The sequence below is a fragment of the Crinia signifera genome, chromosome 9 (genome assembly GCF_055691185.1).
Source record: "Crinia signifera chromosome 9, ASM5569118v1, whole genome shotgun sequence".
Lineage (NCBI taxonomy): Eukaryota > Metazoa > Chordata > Amphibia > Anura > Myobatrachidae > Crinia > Crinia signifera.
In genome coordinates this window covers 165,566,800-165,588,703 of record NC_139225.1, presented here as the reverse complement: position 1 = coordinate 165,588,703, position 21,904 = coordinate 165,566,800, and the positions used below count along the sequence as shown (strand labels likewise).

The 21,904-nt window shown below is 50.1% G+C and overlaps 1 protein-coding gene across 1 annotated transcript in view; it reads left to right on the top strand.

The window, feature by feature from the left end:
• Window positions 1-21,904, top strand: part of TENT5D (terminal nucleotidyltransferase 5D) — a 109,651-nt gene that overhangs the window by 2,524 nt on the left and 85,223 nt on the right. Inside the window, exon 2 of the mRNA XM_083160391.1 lies at window positions 2,012-2,074. The gene's annotated coding sequence lies outside the window, so the exon portion shown is untranslated. The remainder of the gene's footprint in view (window positions 1-2,011; window positions 2,075-21,904) is intronic.

Here is a 21,904-nt window from a genome sequence, read left to right as displayed (position 1 = left end):
GGGCGAGTATAACAGGCGTTATTTCATAGGTTACACCCACTTGGGGCGTGGAGGGAGAGTATAACAGGCGTTATTTCATAGGTTACACCCACTTGGGGCGTGGAGGGAGAGTATAACAGGCGTTATTTCATAGGTTACACCCACCTGGGGCGTGGAGGGAGAGTATAACAGGCGTTATTTCATAGGTTACACCCACCTGGGGCGTGGAGGGAGAGTATAACAGGCGTTATTTCATAGGTTACACCCACATGGGGCGTGGAGGGAGAGTACAACCGGCGTTATTTCATAGGTTACACCCACTTGGGGCGTGGAGGGAGAGTATAACAGGCGTTATTTCATAGGTTACACCCACATGGGGCGTGGAGGGAGAGTATAACAGGCGTTATTTCATAGGTTACACCCACTTGGGGCGTGGAGGGAGAGTATAACAGGCGTTATTTCATAGGTTACACCCACTTGGGGCGTGGAGGGAGAGTATAACAGGCGTTATTTCATAGGTTACACCCACATGGGGCGTGGAGGGAGAGTATAACAGGCGTTATTTCATAGGTTACACCCACTTGGGGCGTGGAGGGAGAGTATAACAGGCGTTATTTCATAGGTTACACCCACATGGGGCGTGGAGGGAGAGTATAACAGGCGTTATTTCATAGGTTACACCCACATGGGGCGTGGAGGGAGAGTATAACAGGCGTTATTTCATAGGTTACACCCACATGGGGCGTGGAGGGAGAGTATAACAGGCGTTATTTCATAGGTTACACCCACATGGGGCGTGGAGGGAGAGTATAACAGGCGTTATTTCATAGGTTACACCCACCTGGGGCGTGGAGGGAGAGTATAACAGGCGTTATTTCATAGGTTACACCCACATGGGGCGTGGAGGGCGAGTATAACAGGCGTTATTTCATAGGTTACACCCACATGGGGCGTGGAGGGAGAGTATAACAGGCGTTATTTCATAGGTTACACCCACCTGGGGCGTGGAGGGAGAGTATAACAGGCGTTATTTCATAGGTTACACCCACATGGGGCGTGGAGGGAGAGTATAACAGGCGTTATTTCATAGGTTACACCCACTTGGGGCGTGGAGGGAGAGTATAACAGGCGTTATTTCATAGGTTACACCCACATGGGGCGTGGAGGGAGAGTATAACAGGCGTTATTTCATAGGATACACCCACATGGGGCGTGGAGGGAGAGTATAACAGGCGTTATTTCATAGGTTACACCCACTTGGGGCGTGGAGGGAGAGTATAACAGGCGTTATTTCATAGGTTACACCCACTTGGGGCGTGGAGGGAGAGTATAACAGGCGTTATTTCATAGGTTACACCCACATGGGGCGTGGAGGGAGAGTATAACAGGCGTTATTTCATAGGTTACACCCACTTGGGGCGTGGAGGGAGAGTATAACAGGCGTTATTTCATAGGTTACACCCACTTGGGGCGTGGAGGGAGAGTATAACAGGACCGTGCCCGAAGCAGGGCGAGCGCAGCAGTACATGTGTCCATGTCAACTTACGTCAACATTTGGGACCAAAATACACATGACCTTTTGACAGTCAGACTCCCATTGTCGACATAATGCTTGTGTTGGCCTTGTCGGCCTTAGTCATGTCAACCTTTAGTGGTGGAGCTTGTATATGCCGACCTTCATAGCATCACCCATATGACCCATCATATACAGCGAATGGATCCCGCAGAAATCCCCTCACACTGTGACTGACAGGAGGGCGGCGCTCGTTGGCGGTAACCGGCCGCTGCCTGGGAGGGTCAGGAATAAGGCAGGTGCGCCCAGGCGTTATCAGCCTGATACTGCAGCACTGCTGTGGAGGGGTCAGAGTTACTCACAGACTGGATCTGAGGGGGATAGCGACCCATTCACACGGATGCACGGGGTGGGTTCTCTTTCTGTCTGGGCGGCTGTCTACTCAGTCAACAGCAATCAGTTCTGAATCAGGCCTTTATAGGAAAATTGACTTATACCATGTTCTCATTTTGATCCTAGGTTTTTGCCTGGGCACAGATCATCTCAGCTCACGGACCCCTTCACACTGCACCTTGGACCCAGGTAAGTCCCGGGTCTGCCCTGCCAACCAGTGTGAGGAATGTAAGAGTAGCTGTGATTGGCCATACGGGCACCACCACTCTTCCTCCGCCTGAGATCCTGCACCTTGGAGTACTGCTTATAAAGTGCTGTAAGTTTATTCACAACCTGTTGCTGGGTTATGGATGCCACGGGCAGACAGTATATTAGGTATGTTGTAGTACACTGTGGAATCCCTGACAGTGCCGGTCACTTGCTGCTTTATTTCCTCCTCCCCTCTCACAGCCAGCAGCTCAGCACCTCCTCATCCCTCCAGTGCAACATGTCTCGTCTCCTCCCCTCTCACAGCCAGCAGCTCAGCACCTCCTCATCCCTCCAGTGCAACATGTCTCGTCTCCTCCCCTCTCACAGCCAGCAGCTCCGGCACCTCCTCATCCCTCCAGTGCAACATGTCTCGTCTCCTCCCCTCTCACAGCCAGCAGCTCCAGCACCTCCTCATCCCTCCAGTGCAACATGTCTCGTCTCCTCCCCTCTCACAGCCAGCAGCTCCAGCACCTCCTCATCCCTCCAGTGCAACATGTCTCGTCTCCTCCCCTCTCACAGCCAGCAGCTCAGCACCTCCTCATCCCTCCAGTGCAACATGTCTCGTCTCCTCCCCTCTCACAGCCAGCAGCTCCAGCACCTCCTCATCCCTCCAGTGCAACATGTCTCGTCTCCTCCCCTCTCACAGCCAGCAGCTCCAGCACCTCCTCATCCCTCCAGTGCAACATGTCTCGTCTCCTCCCCTCTCACAGCCAGCAGCTCCAGCACCTCCTCATCCCTCCAGTGCAACATGTCTCGTCTCCTCCCCTCTTACAGCCAGCAGCTCAGCACCTCCTCATCCCTCCAGTGCAACATGTCTCGTCTCCTCCCCTCTCACAGCCAGCAGCTCTAGCACCTCCTCATCCCTCCAGTGCAACATGTCTCGTCTCCTCCCCTCTCACAGCCAGCAGCTCCAGCACCTCCTCATCCCTCCAGTGCAACATGTCTCGTCTCCTCCCCTCTCACAGCCAGCAGCTCCAGCACCTCCTCATCCCTCCAGTGCAACATGTCTCGTCTCCTCCCCTCTCACAGCCAGCAGCTCAGCACCTCCTCATCCCTCCAGTGCAACATGTCTCGTCTCCTCCCCTCTCACAGCCAGCAGCTCCAGCACCTCCTCATCCCTTTCAGTGCAACATGTCTCGTCTCCTCCCCTCTCACAGCCAGCAGCTCCAGCACCTCCTCATCCCTCCAGTGCAACATGTCTCGTCTCCTCCCCTCTCACAGCCAGCAGCTCTAGCACCTCCTCATCCCTCCAGTGCAACATGTCTCGTCTCCTCCCCTCTCACAGCCAGCAGCTCCAGCACCTCCTCATCCCTCCAGTGCAACATGTCTCGTCTCCTCCGCTCTCACAGCCAGCAGCTCCAGCACCTCCTCATCCCTCCAGTGCAACATGTCTCGTCTCCTCCCCTCTCACAGCCAGCAGCTCTAGCACCTCCTCATCCCTCCAGTGCAACATGTCTCGTCTCCTCCCTTCTCACAGCCAGCAGCTCCAGCACCTCCTCATCCCTCCAGTGCAACATGTCTCGTCTCCTCCCCTCTCACAGCCAGCAGCTCAGCACCTCCTCATCCCTCCAGTGCAACATGTCTCGTCTCCTCCCCTCTCACAGCCAGCAGCTCCAGCACCTCCTCATCCCTCCAGTGCAACATGTCTCGTCTCCTCCCCTCTCACAGCCAGCAGCTCCAGCACCTCCTCATCCCTCCAGTGCAACATGTCTCGTCTCCTCCCCTCTCACAGCCAGCAGCTCAGCACCTCCTCATCCCTCCAGTGCAACATGTCTCGTCTCCTCCCCTCTCACAGCCAGCAGCTCCAGCACCTCCTCATCCCTCCAGTGCAACATGTCTCGTCTCCTCCCCTCTCACAGCCAGAAGCTCCAGCACCTCCTCATCCCTCCAGTGCAACATGTCTCGTCTCCTCCCCTCTCACAGCCAGCAGCTCCAGCACCTCCTCATCCCTCCAGTGCAACATGTCTCGTCTCCTCCCCTCTCACAGCCAGCAGCTCAGCACCTCCTCATCCCTCCAGTGCAACATGTCTCGTCTCCTCCCCTCTCACAGCCAGCAGCTCCAGCACCTCCTCATCCCTCCAGTGCAACATGTCTCGTCTCCTCCCCTCTCACAGCCAGCAGCTCAGCACCTCCTCATCCCTCCAGTGCAACATGTCTCGTCTCCTCCCCTCTCACAGCCAGCAGCTCCAGCACCTCCTCATCCCTCCAGTGCAACATGTCTCGTCTCCTCCCCTCTCACAGCCAGCAGCTCAGCACCTCCTCATCCCTCCAGTGCAACATGTCTCGTCTCCTCCCCTCTCACAGCCAGCAGCTCTAGCACCTCCTCATCCCTCCAGTGCAACATGTCTCGTCTCCTCCCCTCTCACAGCCAGCAGCTCCAGCACCTCCTCATCCCTCCAGTGCAACATGTCTCGTCTCCTCCCCTCTCACAGCCAGCAGCTCCAGCACCTCCTCATCCCTCCAGTGCAACATGTCTCGTCTCCTCCCCTCTCACAGCCAGCAGCTCCAGCACCTCCTCATCCCTCCAGTGCAACATGTCTCGTCTCCTCCCCTCTCACAGCCAGCAGCTCCAGCACCTCCTCATCCCTCCAGTGCAACATGTCTCGTCTCCTCCCCTCTCACAGCCAGCAACTCAGCACCTCCTCATCCCTCCAGTGCAACATGTCTCGTCTCCTCCCCTCTCACAGCCAGCAGCTCCAGCACCTCCTCATCCCTCCAGTGCAACATGTCTCGTCTCCTCCCCTCTCACAGCCAGCAGCTCAGCACCTCCTCATCCCTCCAGTGCAACATGTCTCGTCTCCTCCCCTCTCACAGCCAGCAGCTCTAGCACCTCCTCATCCCTCCAGTGCAACATGTCTCGTCTCCTCCCCTCTCACAGCCAGCAGCTCCAGCACCTCCTCATCCCTCCAGTGCAACATGTCTCGTCTCCTCCCCTCTCACAGCCAGCAGCTCAGCACCTCCTCATCCCTCCAGTGCAACATGTCTCGTCTCCTCCCCTCTCACAGCCAGCAGCTCAGCACCTCCTCATCCCTCCAGTGCAACATGTCTCGTCTCCTCCCCTCTCACAGCCAGCAGCTCCAGCACCTCCTCATCCCTCCAGTGCAACATGTCTCGTCTCCTCCCCTCTCACAGCCAGCAGCTCCAGCACCTCCTCATCCCTCCAGTGCAACATGTCTCGTCTCCTCCCCTCTCACAGCCAGCAGCTCCAGCACCTCCTCATCCCTCCAGTGCAACATGTCTCGTCTCCTCCCCTCTCACAGCCAGCAGCTCCAGCACCTCCTCATCCCTCCAGTGCAACATGTCTCGTCTCCTCCCCTCTCACAGCCAGCAGCTCAGCACCTCCTCATCCCTCCAGTGCAACATGTCTCGTCTCCTCCCCTCTCACAGCCAGCAGCTCAGCACCTCCTCATCCCTCCAGTGCAACATGTCTCGTCTCCTCCCCTCTCACAGCCAGCAGCTCCAGCACCTCCTCATCCCTCCAGTGCAACATGTCTCGTCTCCTCCCCTCTCACAGCCAGCAGCTCCAGCACCTCCTCATCCCTCCAGTGCAACATGTCTCGTCTCCTCCCCTCTCACAGCCAGCAGCTCCAGCACCTCCTCATCCCTCCAGTGCAACATGTCTCGTCTCCTCCCCTCTCACAGCCAGCAGCTCCAGCACCTCCTCATCCCTCCAGTGCAACATGTCTCGTCTCCTCCCCTCTCACAGCCAGCAGCTCCAGCACCTCCTCATCCCTCCAGTGCAACATGTCTCGTCTCCTCCCCTCTCACAGCCAGCAGCTCAGCACCTCCTCATCCCTCCAGTGCAACATGTCTCGTCTCCTCCCCTCTCACAGCCAGCAGCTCCAGCACCTCCTCATCCCTCCAGTGCAACATGTCTCGTCTCCTCCCCTCTCACAGCCAGCAGCTCAGCACCTCCTCATCCCTCCAGTGCAACATGTCTCGTCTCCTCCCCTCTCACAGCCAGCAGCTCTAGCACCTCCTCATCCCTCCAGTGCAACATGTCTCGTCTCCTCCCCTCTCACAGCCAGCAGCTCCAGCACCTCCTCATCCCTCCAGTGCAACATGTCTCGTCTCCTCCCCTCTCACAGCCAGCAGCTCCAGCACCTCCTCATCCCTCCAGTGCAACATGTCTCGTCTCCTCCCCTCTCACAGCCAGCAGCTCAGCACCTCCTCATCCCTCCAGTGCAACATGTCTCGTCTCCTCCCCTCTCACAGCCAGCAGCTCAGCACCTCCTCATCCCTCCAGTGCAACATGTCTCGTCTCCTCTCTGTAGCATTACCTGGACATTACATTACAGTACAGAGCAATTAATCAAGTGTGCATATATGTAATACTCTGTAACTGTAAAAGAGAGCGCCACACAACTGGAAGATTATAATTAAAAAAAAAAAATATATATATATATATATATATATATATATATATTTATTAGCTTAGTGCAATCAATAGAGAATATCATTTATAAAAGCATAACTGCATACAGACTTAATCAAGCATACATCGCAAAACAATGAAAATAAAATAAAAAACAGCTCCTCAATATCTTATAAAAACCAGATGATATCAATCTGTTACAACCAGCTCCGGAGTTGTACCAATACTTATAGAATTAATTATATATCGTGAAAGCTCATTGAAAAATAAAGTCTCTCCAGGTGAAGGGAGGAATTGGTGAAAAGAAATATATATTGGTTGGTTATCAGATAAGCAGTTCTCACAGCCTTCATTTATTTGGACAAGATGGCAGGATTACCCAAATGCGATGAAGTATTCCCACTTGATTGTGATCAGGGAATGTTTATTTGTAAACCCATATACCGGCAATTTAGAAGTAGTCGTCCACAAGCCACAGTCACGTAATAATGTAGGAGATGCGGCTCAAGCTACACCCGCTAACGCGGTCGGCAAAAGCCGGCTGGCCGCTAGAGACGATTCGTCAGGGAGCGAGCCGCAAATGTAGGTGTAGGTATGTGGACTTACAGGTTCCAGACGGTAGTGGGGAGGTAAAGCGTGTTCAGCAAACTCCGGTTGGAGGTATAAGACGCCGGATAGTAATATGGTAGCGGTGAGCAATTACCACTTACCCAAAATCCACAAGTCCATCACTTCACCTCCCGGGCACCCCATCATTTCTGGTGTAGGGTCCCTCACCTCCAATTTGTCGGCTTATGTTGATGTAAAATTACAAAATTATGTGACGTCACTGAGGTCATACATTAAGGACACCACACAATTCCTCAATAACATCAAGGATATTGAATGGAATTCAGAATATATTTTTTTGACTTGCGATGTCGAATCATCGAATCAACCCTGGCCAGGGAAGATCCCAAGGTTACCTGTTCTGCTACTGCACTTATTCCATAAAGGGTATATTACCATTATGGGATTTGTTCACCTGTAGAACCAGTGTTTGCTTTACATTGCATTGCTTATATTGTTTTTTAGTGATTACTTATAAAGTATATTCCTTATTATTGCAGTCTTGGGTACCTAAATCAGGATAATTATATTACAGTTAAGGTGAGTACACACGGGTGCAATTTCATGTAAAATCGCTGGGAATATGGTCGCGCGCTCCCGTGTGCACTGCCTAATGGTCGCTGGTCGCAGGAGCATGCTCCTGCGACCAGTGTCTTTCCCCGGCGATCGCTGTGCCGGGAGGTCAGCGCCGGGGAGATCAGCGTTGATCTCCCCAGCCCCGTGCCGCTGCTCCCTCCCTCCTCCCATCAAAGTGACAGCAGCAGCGTCTGCTGCTGCTGCGCTCCCTCTCCGCCCCGTAGCAGTGTCTCCTTTTCATCGCTGATGAAAAGGAGACACTGAGCAATATGATTGCTGGGGATATATTGCTAGCAATATATCCCCAGCAATCATATTACCCTGTGTGTACACAGCATTAGAGTGTTCGGCTGTTAAAGCACATAGCAGTAGTAGTAGTAGTAGTACGTTTATTTATAAGGCGCCGCAAAGTGTCCGCAGCGCCGTACAGAGCAAACAAAAAAAAAAAAAATTACAAGGTAACGTACAGGGTGTGTTGAAAAATACAGTATAAATAGGGGTATAGCTGGTAGAACTAAAATCGGCATCAGTTCAGAAGTAGGTGTCAAAATTGTCGAGGAGACTGAAGATGAAGTAGAGGAAGGGAAGAACAGGACAGGAGCACAGGTGAGGTAATGAGGTAGGGTGAGTACGTGAGGAAGGAGGACCCTGCTCATAAGAGTTATCAGACTAAAAGGAGGTGGGTGGACGAACGAAAAACAATAGGATAAGTAGGAACGGAGGGGAACGGAGGCAGGATAGGAGGATAAAAAGAGGTTAGAAGGAGGGGTAGGCTAGTCGAAAAAAGTGGGTTTTGAGGGAGCGCTTGAAGGAGGTAAGGGAATCAGAAAGCCTGATGGGTGGCGGGAGGTTGTTCCAGTGCAGGGGGGCAGCGCGAGAGAAGTCTTGGACACGGGAGTGGGAGGAGGTGATAAGGTGAGAGGTCAGTCGGCGGTCAGCGATGGAGCGAAGAGGACGGGAGGGAGTGTGGATAGAGATCAGTGAAGAGAGGTAGGGAGCGGTGGAGGAGGAGAGAGCCTTGTAGGTGGTGGTGAGGAGTTTAAAGAGAACTCGGAAAGGAATGGGGAGCCAGTGAAGAGATAGACAGAGGGGGGAGGCGGAGGTAGAGCGGCGGGAGAGGAAGATGAGCCTGGCAGCAGCGTTAAGAATGGATTGGAGAGGTGCGAGGCGGGTGAGAGGTAGCCCGGAGAGAAGGATGTTGCAGTAGTCAAGGCGGGAGATGACAAGAGAGTGAATGAGAATTTTGGTCACGTCAGTGGAGAGGAATGGTTTGATGTGTGAGATGTTGCGTAGGTGAAAGCGGCAAGACTGTGAGAGAGCACGAATGTGGGGGGTGAAAGAGAGGGAGGAGTCAATGATGACACTGAGGCAGCGCGTTTGGTCGGTGGACGTGATCTCGGTTTCACCAATGCTGATGGAGATAGTGGGAGAAGAGGGGATGTTCGGGGGATGGAAGATTAGAAGTTCAGTTTTAATCCTTTTAGTTAATCCTTTTAGTTAGTGACATTTAGTTAAAGTCCTGGTATTACAGTACCGTGCTGATATTACAGTACAGTGCTGATATTACAGGACAGTGCTGGTGTTACATTACAGTGCTGGTGTTACAGGACACTGCTGATGTTACAGTACAGTGCTGATGTTACAGGACAGTGCTGATATTACAGGACAGTGCTGGTATTACAGTACAGTGCTAATATTACAGTACAGTGCTGATATTACAGGACAGTGCTGGTATTACAGGACAGTGCTGATATTACAGGACATTGCTGGTATTACAGTACAGTGCTAATATTACAGTACAGTGCTGCTAATACAGGATAGTGCTGGTGTTACAGTACAGTGCTGGTGTTACAGGACAGTGCTGATATTACAGTACAGTGCTGGTATTACAGTACAGTGCTGATATTACAGGACAGTGCTGGTATTACAGTACAGTGCTAATATTACAGGACAGTGCTGGTATTACAGTACAGAGCTGGTATTACAGTACATTGCTGATATTACAGTACAGTGCTGTTATTACAGGACAGTGCTGGTATTAAAGTACAGTGCTGATATTACAGTACAGTGCTGATATTACAGGACAGTGCCGGTATTACAGGACAGTGCTGGTATTACAGGACAGTGCTGGTATTACAGGGCAGTGCTAATATTACAGTACAGTTCTGCTAATACAGGACAGTGCTGATATTACAGGACAGTGCTGGTATTACAGGACAGTGCTGATATTACAGGACAGTGCTGGTATTACAGTACAGTGCTAATATTACAGTACATAGCTGATATTACAGTACATAGCTGATATTACAGTACAGTGCTGATATTACAGGACAGTGCTGGTATTACAGGACAGTGCTGGTATTACAGGGCAGTGCTGATATTACAGGACATTGCTGGTATTACAGTACAGTGCTAATATTACAGCACAGTGCTGCTACAGGAGAGTGCTGATATTACAGGACAGTGCTGGTATTACAGGGCAGTGCTGGTATTACAGGACAGTGCTGATATTACAATACAGTGCTGGTATTACAGTACAGTGCTGGTATTACAGTACAGTGCTAATATTACAGGACAGTGCTGGTATTACAGTACAGAGCTGGTATTACAGTACATTGCTGATATTACAGTACAGTGCTGTTATTACAGGACAGTGCTGGTATTAAAGTACAGTGCTGATATTACAGGACAGTGCTGGTATTACAGGACAGTGCTGATATTACAGGACAGTGCTGGTGTTACAGGACAGTGCTTGTGTTACAGTACAGTGCTGATATTACAGGACAGTGCTGGTATTACAGTACATTGCTGGTAATACAGTACAGTGCTGATATTACAGTACAGTGCTGGTATTACAGGACAGTGCTGATATTACAGTACAGTGCTGATATTACAGTACAGTGCTGGTATTTCAGGACAGTGCTGGTATTACAGGAGAGTACTGAGAGGAAGAGGGTTAGTTAATATTGATATATGCTTTGCAGTTATAACACTATAGTTAAGGCGTTATTGGGTTGCTAGTGCAGCAGCCATGGTTAAGCATTTTAACAGCATTTATGATCCACACTGCAACACCAACATGCACCACTAGGGGCATGACACCCATACATCTGTACTCCGTTACCCTGACTCCCCAACCTGACCGCCACTGTAGATCTGCAGATCAGATCCGCCGCCGATCAGTGGCCATCTATGACCCAAGAGGAATCAGGAAATTCTTCATTTTCAAAATCTCCAACTATTTCCTCTCAGGATCAAGGAATCTACATTTTAAAAATTTTTAATATATCCAATTCCCGACCCCTGTCGGCAGGGGATTGGGAAGGCGTGACAATGTACGGGGTCTTTACATTCCATTTATCACCTGTGTAATAACCTTTATAAGGGAACAGACACAAATCCTCCAGTAAATGTAAAGTTTGTTGTAAGTAATGAGGGCGCTGCGTCACCCTGCTCAGAGGCAGTGAGCATCAACCAATCACATCACGGCTCTGCATTAATGCACCTTTCTCACTGGTAGCCGGGAACAGAACTGAGACAATTACATCCTCAATATCTTCATCTGCCGGAGGCTCCTAAAATATTCATGAGAACAGATGGCTGCGAGCGGATTCCGTGTGATCCGCCACGGGAACAAGTCACACATTAAGTGCTAGTTCTTAGGAATCGTAAGACAGGAGCAGCGGTGATGTAACACGTGCGGGCACAATTATGCCAAATATGTGATATTATATATAATGTATATGTAATTATATGGAATATTTACATCTCATTTCTGGAACGCATAAAGCCTCAGCCACAGTAACAGGATCACCCATTTGGGACCAATGAAGCTCGAAGCCTTTAGACAGTTGGGGCCGAATGTAAAATGATTCCAATACCCTTCAGGCTTAAAGCCCCGTACACACGGGGGAGATATATTGCCCAGTGTCTCCTTTTCATCAGTGACCAGAGATGGTCGCTGATGAAAGGGAACCTCTGCCGGGGGAGCCCGGCAGTGGTAATCAGCTGGTTGCAGGAGCAAGCTCCTGCGACCAGCGATTAGAACGGGGCTGAAAACGGGAGCGCGCACCCAGCGATTTATCGCCGGGGCACACTCCCATCACTGGCAATATGGTCGCCTGCAACCATATTCCAGCGATTTCAGCCCCTATCGCCCCCCGTGTGTACACAGCTTTAGTGATATCCAGGCTTGAGCACAGGTGACTTAATTAGTACCTGAGTGATTCTGATTAAACCATCTGTGCTGAAGCCTGGATATCACTAAAACCTGCACTGTTGGTGTGCCTTGAGGACCGTGGTTGGGAATGCCTGGTCTAGGTCGACATGGGTTTTTTCACTGTTTTTTGAGACGACGTGTGCCGACAGGCGGTATTTCATGCCCTAACATCCACTAGGGCGTGGTGGGAGAATAAAATAGTGTGCCAAGCGTAGCGAGGCACCGTGCCCGAAGCATCGCGAGCGAAGCGGTGCACTTTAAACTATGTCCATGTCGACTCGACTGTGTTGACATTCAGGTCAAAAAAACAGTCTCAGCTGTTACACATCCCAGCATGCTCTGCTTCAGTTTTGCTATTTGGCCATGCTAAATCTGATGCAGAGCATGCTGGGATGTGTAGTTCAACAACAGCTGGAGTGTCAAGGTTAGCCATCAAGGACCAAGGTGATCTGGGAAATGTGACAGTTAGTAATGACTGCGCCTGTGCACCAGCTAGGTGATCTGGGAAATGTGACAGTTAGTAATGACTGCACCTGTGCACCAGCTCGGTGATCTGGGAAATGTGACAGTTAGTAATGACTGCGCCTGTGCACCAGCTAGGGGGTCTGGGAAATGTGACAGTTAGTAATGACTGCGCCTGTGCAGCAGCTAGGGGGTCTGGGAAATGTGACAGTTAGTAATGACTGCGCCTGTGCACCAGCTAGGGGTTTGGGAAATGTGACAGTTAGTAATGACTGCACCTGTGCACCAGCTCGTGATCTGGGAAATGTGACAGTTAGTAATGACTGCACCTGTGCACCAGCTAGGGGGTCTGGGAAATGTGACAGTTAGTGATGACTGCGCCTGTGCACCAGCTAGGGGGTCTGGGAAATGTGACAGTTAGTAATGACTGCACCTGTGCACCAGCTAGGGGGTCTGGGAAATGTGACAGTTAGTAATGACTGCGCCTGTGCACCAGCTCGTGATCTGGGAAATGTGACAGTTAGTAATGACTGCACCTGTGCACCAGCTAGGGGGTCTGGGAAATGTGACAGTAATGACTGCGCCTGTGCACCAGCTAGGGGTTCTGGGAAATGTGACAGTTAGTAATGACTGCACCTGTGCACCAGCTCGTGATCTGGGAAATGTGACAGTTAGTAATGACTGCACCTGTGCACCAGCTAGGGGGTCTGGGAAATGTGACAGTAATGACTGCACTTGTGCACCAGCTAGGGGTTCTGGGAAATGTGACCGTTAGTAATGACTGCACTTGTGCACCAGCTCGGTGATCTGGGAATTGTGACAGTTAGTAATGACTGCACCTGTGCACCAGCTAGGTGATCTGGGAAATGTGACAGTTAGTAATGACTGCACCTGTGCACCAGCTAGGTGATCTGGGAAATGTGACAGTTAGTAATGACTGCGCCTGTGCACCAGCTAGGGAGTCTGGGAAATGTGACAGTTAGTAATGACTGCACCTGTGCACCAGCTAGGTGATCTGGGAAATGTGACAGTTAGTAATGACTGCACCTGTGCACCAGCTCGGTGATCTGGGAATTGTGACAGTTAGTAATGACTGCACCTGTGCACCAGCTAGGTGATCTGGGAAATGTGACAGTTAGTAATGACTGCACCTGTGCACCAGCTAGGTGATCTGGGAAATGTGACAGTTAGTAATGACTGCGCCTGTGCACCAGCTAGGGAGTCTGGGAAATGTGACAGTTAGTAATGACTGCACCTGTGCACCAGCTAGGTGATCTGGGAAATGTGACAGTTAGTAATGACTGCACCTGTGCACCAGCTCGGTGATCAGCATTGCATACACACCTGCGGACCAAAGGATTACATGGATGCATACGCACCTGCGGACCACAGGATTACATGGATGCACACGCACCTGCGGACCACAGGATTACATGGATGCGTACGCTCCTGCGGACCACAGGATTACATGGATGCGCACACACCTGCGGACCACAGGATTACATGGATGCGTACGCTCCTGCGGACCACAGGATTACATAGATGCGCATGCACGTGCGGACCACAGGATTACATGGATGCACACGCACCTGCGGACCACAGGATTACATGGATGCACACGCACCTGCGGACCACAGGATTACATGGATGCGCACGCACCTGCGGACCACAGGATTACATGGATGCACACGCACCTGCGGACCACAGGATTACATGGATGCACACGCACCTGCGGACCACAGGATTACATGGATGCGTACGCTCCTGCGGACCACAGGATTACATGGATGCACACGCACCTGCGGACCACAGGATTACATAGATGCGCATGCACCTGCGGACCACAGGATTACATGGATGCACACGCACCTGCGGACCACAGGATTACGTGGATGCGTACGCTCCTGCGGACCACAGGATTACGTGGATGCACACGCACCTGCGGACCACAGGATTACATGGATGCGCACGCACCTGCGGACTACAGGATTACATGGATGCACACGCACCTGCGGACCACAGGATTACATAGATGCGCATGCACCTGCGGACCACAGGATTACATGGATGCACACGCACCTGCGGACCACAGGATTACATGGATGCGTACGCTCCTGTGGACGGGTCACATGTGGACTGCATCTGGTATAGGTCCATTCACCAAGTTCAGGAGATTGAATGTTTTTGGAAGTTAACAGCGGGAATTGACGCCATCTTCTGGCTTTAGCCCACTGAGTGCCGCTCCACCCTGCCGGGGCCCAGGGCCGTCTTTTCGTATGGGCTTAATGGGCACTTGCCCAGGGGCCCCAGGTGTATAAGGGCCCTATTCTGATAGCTGAGGATCCCCTTTTTCCAGGGATACCAGAATTTTGAAAATCGGCCCTGGAGAACTGGAGATATCCAACTTCAAAGCAGCAGTCCACATCTGACCTGTTAATTGCACTTCCCAGTCATGTTTCTCAGGTTCTCTCTGGCAGAGTTTTTCTCAGAGTACAGTATGTTCCAAAATCTGGGACTCTCCCCTGTCGACACTGGCTGCTTGTCTCTATCATGCCCAGAACCAGAGATATCAGCCTCCCAGCAGCCGGTCCCTGCTCCAGCTCCAAACATCTGATGTACAGTTTTATATTTTTGTCAATGGATTGTTCTGGCTCCTGATCTCTGATCCCCAAGTTCCCAGCACCTCCTGAAAGTTGGGACTCTAGGTTTTTATAGTATTGAAGGCTAAGAAATCTATTTCCAGATAATGGCAATATCTGCAGTCAAACAAGCTGCCCTTCCACCGGAAAATTACGAATATTAAGCCCACTCCATTATCCAACCCTCCCCTGCGTATAAAGCACCCCCTACCTCCCTGGAAGTCATTTACAAGGGACCCTTCGTTCAGCTCAGTGCCCCCTTCCACTCGTTAGTGTTCTCCCTCCCACCACCTGTGAAGTAAAGGAGTAATTAGCAGAAGTTACTGCTCCAGGTCCTACATGTTGAGTGGAAGATAGAGCACCCCCTGCCACCCGTGGGACATCAAAGCTGCTGCTGCTGATACCACCCCCCACCCCTAGGAGGGGGGAATGGGTAAGGGCTCCAGTGCATTGCTTTGCCCAGGGGCCCACACTGCTGTTAAGATGGCCCTGCCGGGGCCCCCGTGTTATAGAGATCCGGGTGGAGGCAGATTCTGGACAACGGAAACTACAACTATGATTACCAGATATTTCTATAGCGCCAGCGGTTTCTGATCGATGCTGAACATCGACATTCCCTGGAGAGTGGCAGAGATTACCCAGCATGCACTGTAACGATGATCATTCTCCTCCGTCCCGGAACAGCCTGACACAGCGCTACCATTACTACACCCTGAGGGCCTAATCCGAACATGGATGCTGACGCAGCACAGTGGACACAGGGACTGTCTACATATAATATCTCTCTGCGACCATTGCAAAACACACCCAGTGCGACCTAGACGCATTTTCTTCCTGGCGGTAATCACTCAGCTGCGTGAGGCCTCGTTTGCGTCCTCTGAATCAGGCCCATTGTATCATACTTGCCTACTTTTGAAAACTAGTTTCAGGGAGATTGTAGTTGGTAGTAGAATTTTGCACAGCGCCTTATTGAGGAGGCGTGTCATGCTCCGTCCAAAGGGCGTGTCTAGTTCCATAAATGGAGAGATTGTGAAAAGAGATTGTGAATGTGGCACCTAGAAGCGTGGGTGTGCACTGCTACATCTGAGAGGAATCTTGTAAAATGACTTATATCCAAATGTAGATGATCCCCAAAGCAGTTAGTAAGAGATACTATACTTGGTAAAGTGCTGGGAAATGGTGCTGATAAGTCCGTGTAAATGTATCTATCTCTCTCTCTCTCTCTCTCTTTTCCCCCCAAAAATGTAACCGTGTAATGTGGGCTAGGTGACATGAGGGAGATTGCTAGACTAATGAGGGAGAGAGGGAGATTGCTGCTATGTCAGGGAGTCTCATGCAGAATGCAGGAGGGTAGGCAGCTATGCATTGTATACAGCTATATCACCCCCTTCGCTGCTGCCACAAATGGCCTCATTGTAAATCTACGTGCAGGCCGGGAACGAGCGTCGGATCTGGAACACCAAGCTCGCCCGTTTATCTCTGAGGCGGTGACATATTTGTGGGTCTCAATCTCATCCGTTTCCTCTCGGGAGACAGGTTCCAATCTGAGCAGCATGGCCGCGGCGGAGGAATTACAGTGACGTGCAGAGGACTCAGGGGGTCAGGTTGGGGCTGCGTAATGTAGGTCCAGGCCTAGGACAAGGCAACCGAGAGGACTGCTAATGTGTTAGACCATGTCCCAATCAGCATATTAGTGACGTAGGGACATGTCTCCGTTATCCCGGGGAGACCAGAATCATTCATCTCCCCCCCCCATTCTCAGGAGTTTCCGCACCGCGGGGTAAAACTGATGCTAAACGTAACTCTGATTGTTCAGTCCTGATACATACATCAGAATCTATCCAGAATGCAGCCGCATCGTACACTAGATCCATGCACTCGTTATCTCCTGCATTAATTATTGCAATGGTCTCCTTACTGGTCTTCCCCTAATGAGTCACCAGTATGTGACGGCAGCAGCAGATGATCTTCCCGCACGTCATTCTCTGTCTGTCCCTTCACTGCCTCTATTGTACCAAATCCAATATATATAATACTGAGGCCATAGACAGCACGACTACACCAGTGTACATATATCATCACCCCCCTCCGCTCTGCACACAACTCTCTCACCCACATGCATTACAGGACTTTCCTCTGGCTGCACCCACTCTGTGGACTGTCCTCCCACACACAGATTCTCCTCCGTTCTCCAGACCTACATGCGTTCCCTGATAACTCGCCATGTAAGGTTATAATATCCTAGAGACACCCGCAGAGCCCTCGTGAGACGTGTCCGACGCCCGACACAGGTCACACTTGTGCTTAGGCACTAAGGGGCTCACACGTCCTGGGCAGATCTGCCAGAGGGGGGGGAGGGGGGCGCCTCGGCTTGGGCCTGGAAGTAACTAAAATACCGTACCCAAATAATGTGAGGATGATGGTCATTACCGGTATGAAAGTGGGCTTTATTCTGTATATAACATTTGTGGCTGAGCCACTTTCTCTGAGGCAGAGAAGTCACTGGTCAACACCCCCCCCCCCCCCCCCCACCACCACCACCACTTCAGGGAAGTACATCACTGCAGTCCGTTGCTGCATTGGCATCACTGCGACTGGCAGTGACTTCCAGTTTGAAGTCCCACCTGCCAGTCACCCATGGGCAGTTGTTCCGCCTGTAGGAGGCCATTGTTAGCCTTATCCTTGCCGGCTTCTATGGGCTGCTTCTGGTACAGTCCATAGAACCTGAGCCTTGCACATGCACAGTCCCCACCGCCTTGTATAGGCAAGCACCGGTCCCTGCATCTACCATATCTACTGTCAGGTGGCTGGCGGACTCCTCTCATTGGTGTAAATGTGCAGAGAGCCAACATAAATATTGGTGCTGCGCCACATACCCAGGATTAGAACCTGTGACCGGTCTCACTGGAGGCAGACACCGCACTGATAGAGCTGTGATATAGATATACACATTATTAGCAGTCATACCCAGGATTAGAACCTGTAACCGGTGTCACTGGAGGCAGACACCGCACTGATAGAGCTGTGATATAGATATACACATTATTAGCAGTCATACCCAGGATTAGAACCTGTGACCGGTCTCACTGGAGGCAGACACCGCACTGATAGAGCTGTGATATAGATATACACATTATTAGCAGTCATACCCAGGATTAGAACCTGTGACCGGTCTCACTGGAGGCAGACGCCTTACTGATAGAGCTATGATATAGATATACACATTATTAGCGGTCATACCCAGGATTAGAACCTGTGACCGGTCTCACTGGAGGCAGACACCTTACTGATAGAGCTATGATATAGATATACACATTATTAGCAGTCATATCCAGGATTAGAACCTGTGACCGGTCTCACTGGAGGCAGACACCTTACTGATAGAGCTATGATATAGATATACACATTACTAGCAGTCATACCCAGGATTAGAACCTGTGACCGGTCTCACTGGAGGCAGACACCTTACTGATAGAGCTATGATATAGATATACACATTATTAGCGGTCATACCCAGGATTAGAACCTGTGACCGGTCTCACTGGAGGCAGACACCTCACTGATAGAGCTATGATATAGATATACACATTATTAGCAGTCATACCCAGTAGTAGAACCTGTGACCGGTCTCACTGGAGGCAGACACCTCACTGATAGAGCTATGATATAGATATACATATTATTAGCAGTCATACCCAGGATTAGAACCTGTGACCGGTCTCACTGGAGGCAGACACCTTACTGATAGAGCTATGATATAGATATACACATTATTAGCAGTCATACCCAGGATTAGAACCTGTAACCGGTCTCACTGGCGGCAGACACCTCACTGATAGAGCTATGATATAAATATACACATTATTAGCTGTCATACCCAGGATTAGAACCTGTGACCGGTCTCACTGGAGGCAGAAGCCTCACTGATAGAGCTATGATATAGATATACACATTATTAGCAGTCATACCCAGGATTAGAACCTGTGACCGGTCTCACTGGAGGCAGACACCGCACTGATAGAGCTATGATATAGATATACACATTATTAGCAGTCATATAAAGGATTAGAACCTGTAACCGGTCTCACTGGAGGCAGACACCTCACTGATAGAGCTATGATATAGATATACACATTATTAGCAGTCATACCCAGGATTAGAACCTGTGACCGGTCTCACTGGAGTCAGACACCTCACTGATAGAGCTATGATATAGATATACACATTATTAGCAGTCATACCCAGGATTAGAACCTGTAACCGGTCTCACTGGAGGCAGACACCTTACTGATAGAGCTATGATATAGATGTACACATTATTAGCAGTCATACACAGGATTAGAACCTGTGACCGGTCTCACTGGAGGCAGACACCTCACTGATCGAGCTATGATATAGATATACACATTATTAGCAGTCATACCCAGGATTAGAACCTGTGACCGGTCTCACTGGAGGCCGACACCTTACTGATAGAGCTATGATATAGATATACACATTATTAGCGGTCATACCCAGGATTAGAACCTGTGACCGGTCTCACTGGAGGCAGACATCTCACTGATAGAGCTATGATATAGATATACACATTATTAGCAGTCATACCCAGGATTAGAACCTGTAACCGGTCTCACTGGAGGCAGACACCTCACTGATCGAGCTATGATATAGATATACACATTATTAGCAGTCATACCCAGGATTAGAACCTGTGACCGGTCTCACTGGAGGCCGACACCTTACTGATAGAGCTATGATATAGATATACACATTATTAGCGGTCATACCCAGGATTAGAACCTGTGACCGGTCTCACTGGAGGCAGACATCTCACTGATAGAGCTATGATATAGATATACACATTATTAGCAGTCATACCCAGGATTAGAACCTGTAACCGGTCTCACTGGAGGCAGACACCTCACTGATAGAGCTATGATATAGATATACACATTATTAGCAGTCATACCCAGGATTAGAACCTGTAACCGGTCTCACTGGAGGCAGACACCTTACTGATAGAGCTATGATATAGATGTACACATTATTAGCAGTCATACACAGGATTAGAACCTGTGACCGGTCTCACTGGAGGCAGACACCTCACTGATCGAGCTATGATATAGATATACACATTATTAGCAGTCATACCCAGGATTAGAACCTGTGACCGGTCTCACTGGAGGCCGACACCTTACTGATAGAGCTATGATATAGATATACACATTATTAGCGGTCATACCCAGGATTAGAACCTGTGACCGGTCTCACTGGAGGCCGACACCTTACTGATAGAGCTATGATATAGATATACACATTATTAGCGGTCATACCCAGGATTAGAACCTGTGACCGGTCTCACTGGAGGCCGACACCTTACTGATAGAGCTATGATATAGATATACACATTATTAGCGGTCATACCCAGGATTAGAACCTGTGACCGGTCTCACTGACACCTTACTGATAGAGCTATGATATAGATATACACATTATTAGCGGTCATACCCAGGATTAGAACCTGTGACCGGTCTCACTGGAGGCAGACACCGCACTGATAGAGCTATGATATAGATATACACATTATTAGCGGTCATACCCAGGATTAGAACCTGTGACCGGTCTCACTGGAGGCAGACACCTCACTGATAGAGCTATGATATAGATTTACACATTATTAGCGGTCATATCCAGGATTAGAACCTGTGACCGGTCTCACTGGAGGCAGACACCTCACTGATAGAGCTATGATATAGATATACACATTATTAGCGGTCATACCCAGGATTAGAACCTGTGACCGGTCTCACTGGAGGCAGACACCTCACTGATAGAGCTATGATATAGATGTACACATTATTAGCGGTCATACCCAGGATTAGAACCTGTAACCGGTCTCACTGGAGGCAGACACCTCACTGATAGAGCTATGATATAGATGTACACATTATTAGCAGTCATACCCAGGATTAGAACCTGTGACTGGTCTCACTGGAGGCAGACACCTCACTGATAGAGCTATGATATAGATGTACACATTATTAGCGGTCATACCCAGGATTAGAACCTGTGACCGGTCTCACTGGAGGCAGACACCTCACTGATAGAGCTATGATATAGATATACACATTATTAGCGGTCATACCCAGGATTAGAACCTGTGACCGGTCTCACTGGAGGCAGACACCTCACTGATAGAGCTATGATATAGATATACACATTATTAGCGGTCATACCCAGGATTAGAACCTGTGACCGGTCTCACTGGCGGCAGACACCTCACTGATAGAGCTATGATATAGATATACACATTATTAGCGGTCATACCTAGGATTAGAACCTGTGACCGGTGTCACTGGAGGCAGACACCTCACTGATAGAACTATGATATAGATATACACATTATTAGCAGTCATACCCAGGATTAGAACCTGTGACCGGTCTCACTGGAGGCAGACACCTCACTGATAGAACTATGATATAGATATACACATTATTAGCAGTCATACCCAGGATTAGAACCTGTGACCGGTCTCACTGGAGGCAGACACCTCACTGATAGAGCTATGATATAGATATACACATTATTAGCAGTCATACCCAGGATTAGAACCTGTGACCGGTCTCACTGGAGGCAGACATCTCACTGATAGAGCTATGATATAAATATACACATTATTAGCAGTCATACCCAGGATTAGAACCTGTGACCGGTCTCACTGGAGGCAGACACCTCACTGATAGAGCTATGATATAGATATACACATTATTAGCAGTCATACCCAGGATTAGTACCTGTGACCGGTCTCACTGGAGGCAGACACCTCACTGATAGAGCTATGATATAGATATACACATTACTAGCAGTCATACCCAGGATTAGAACCTGT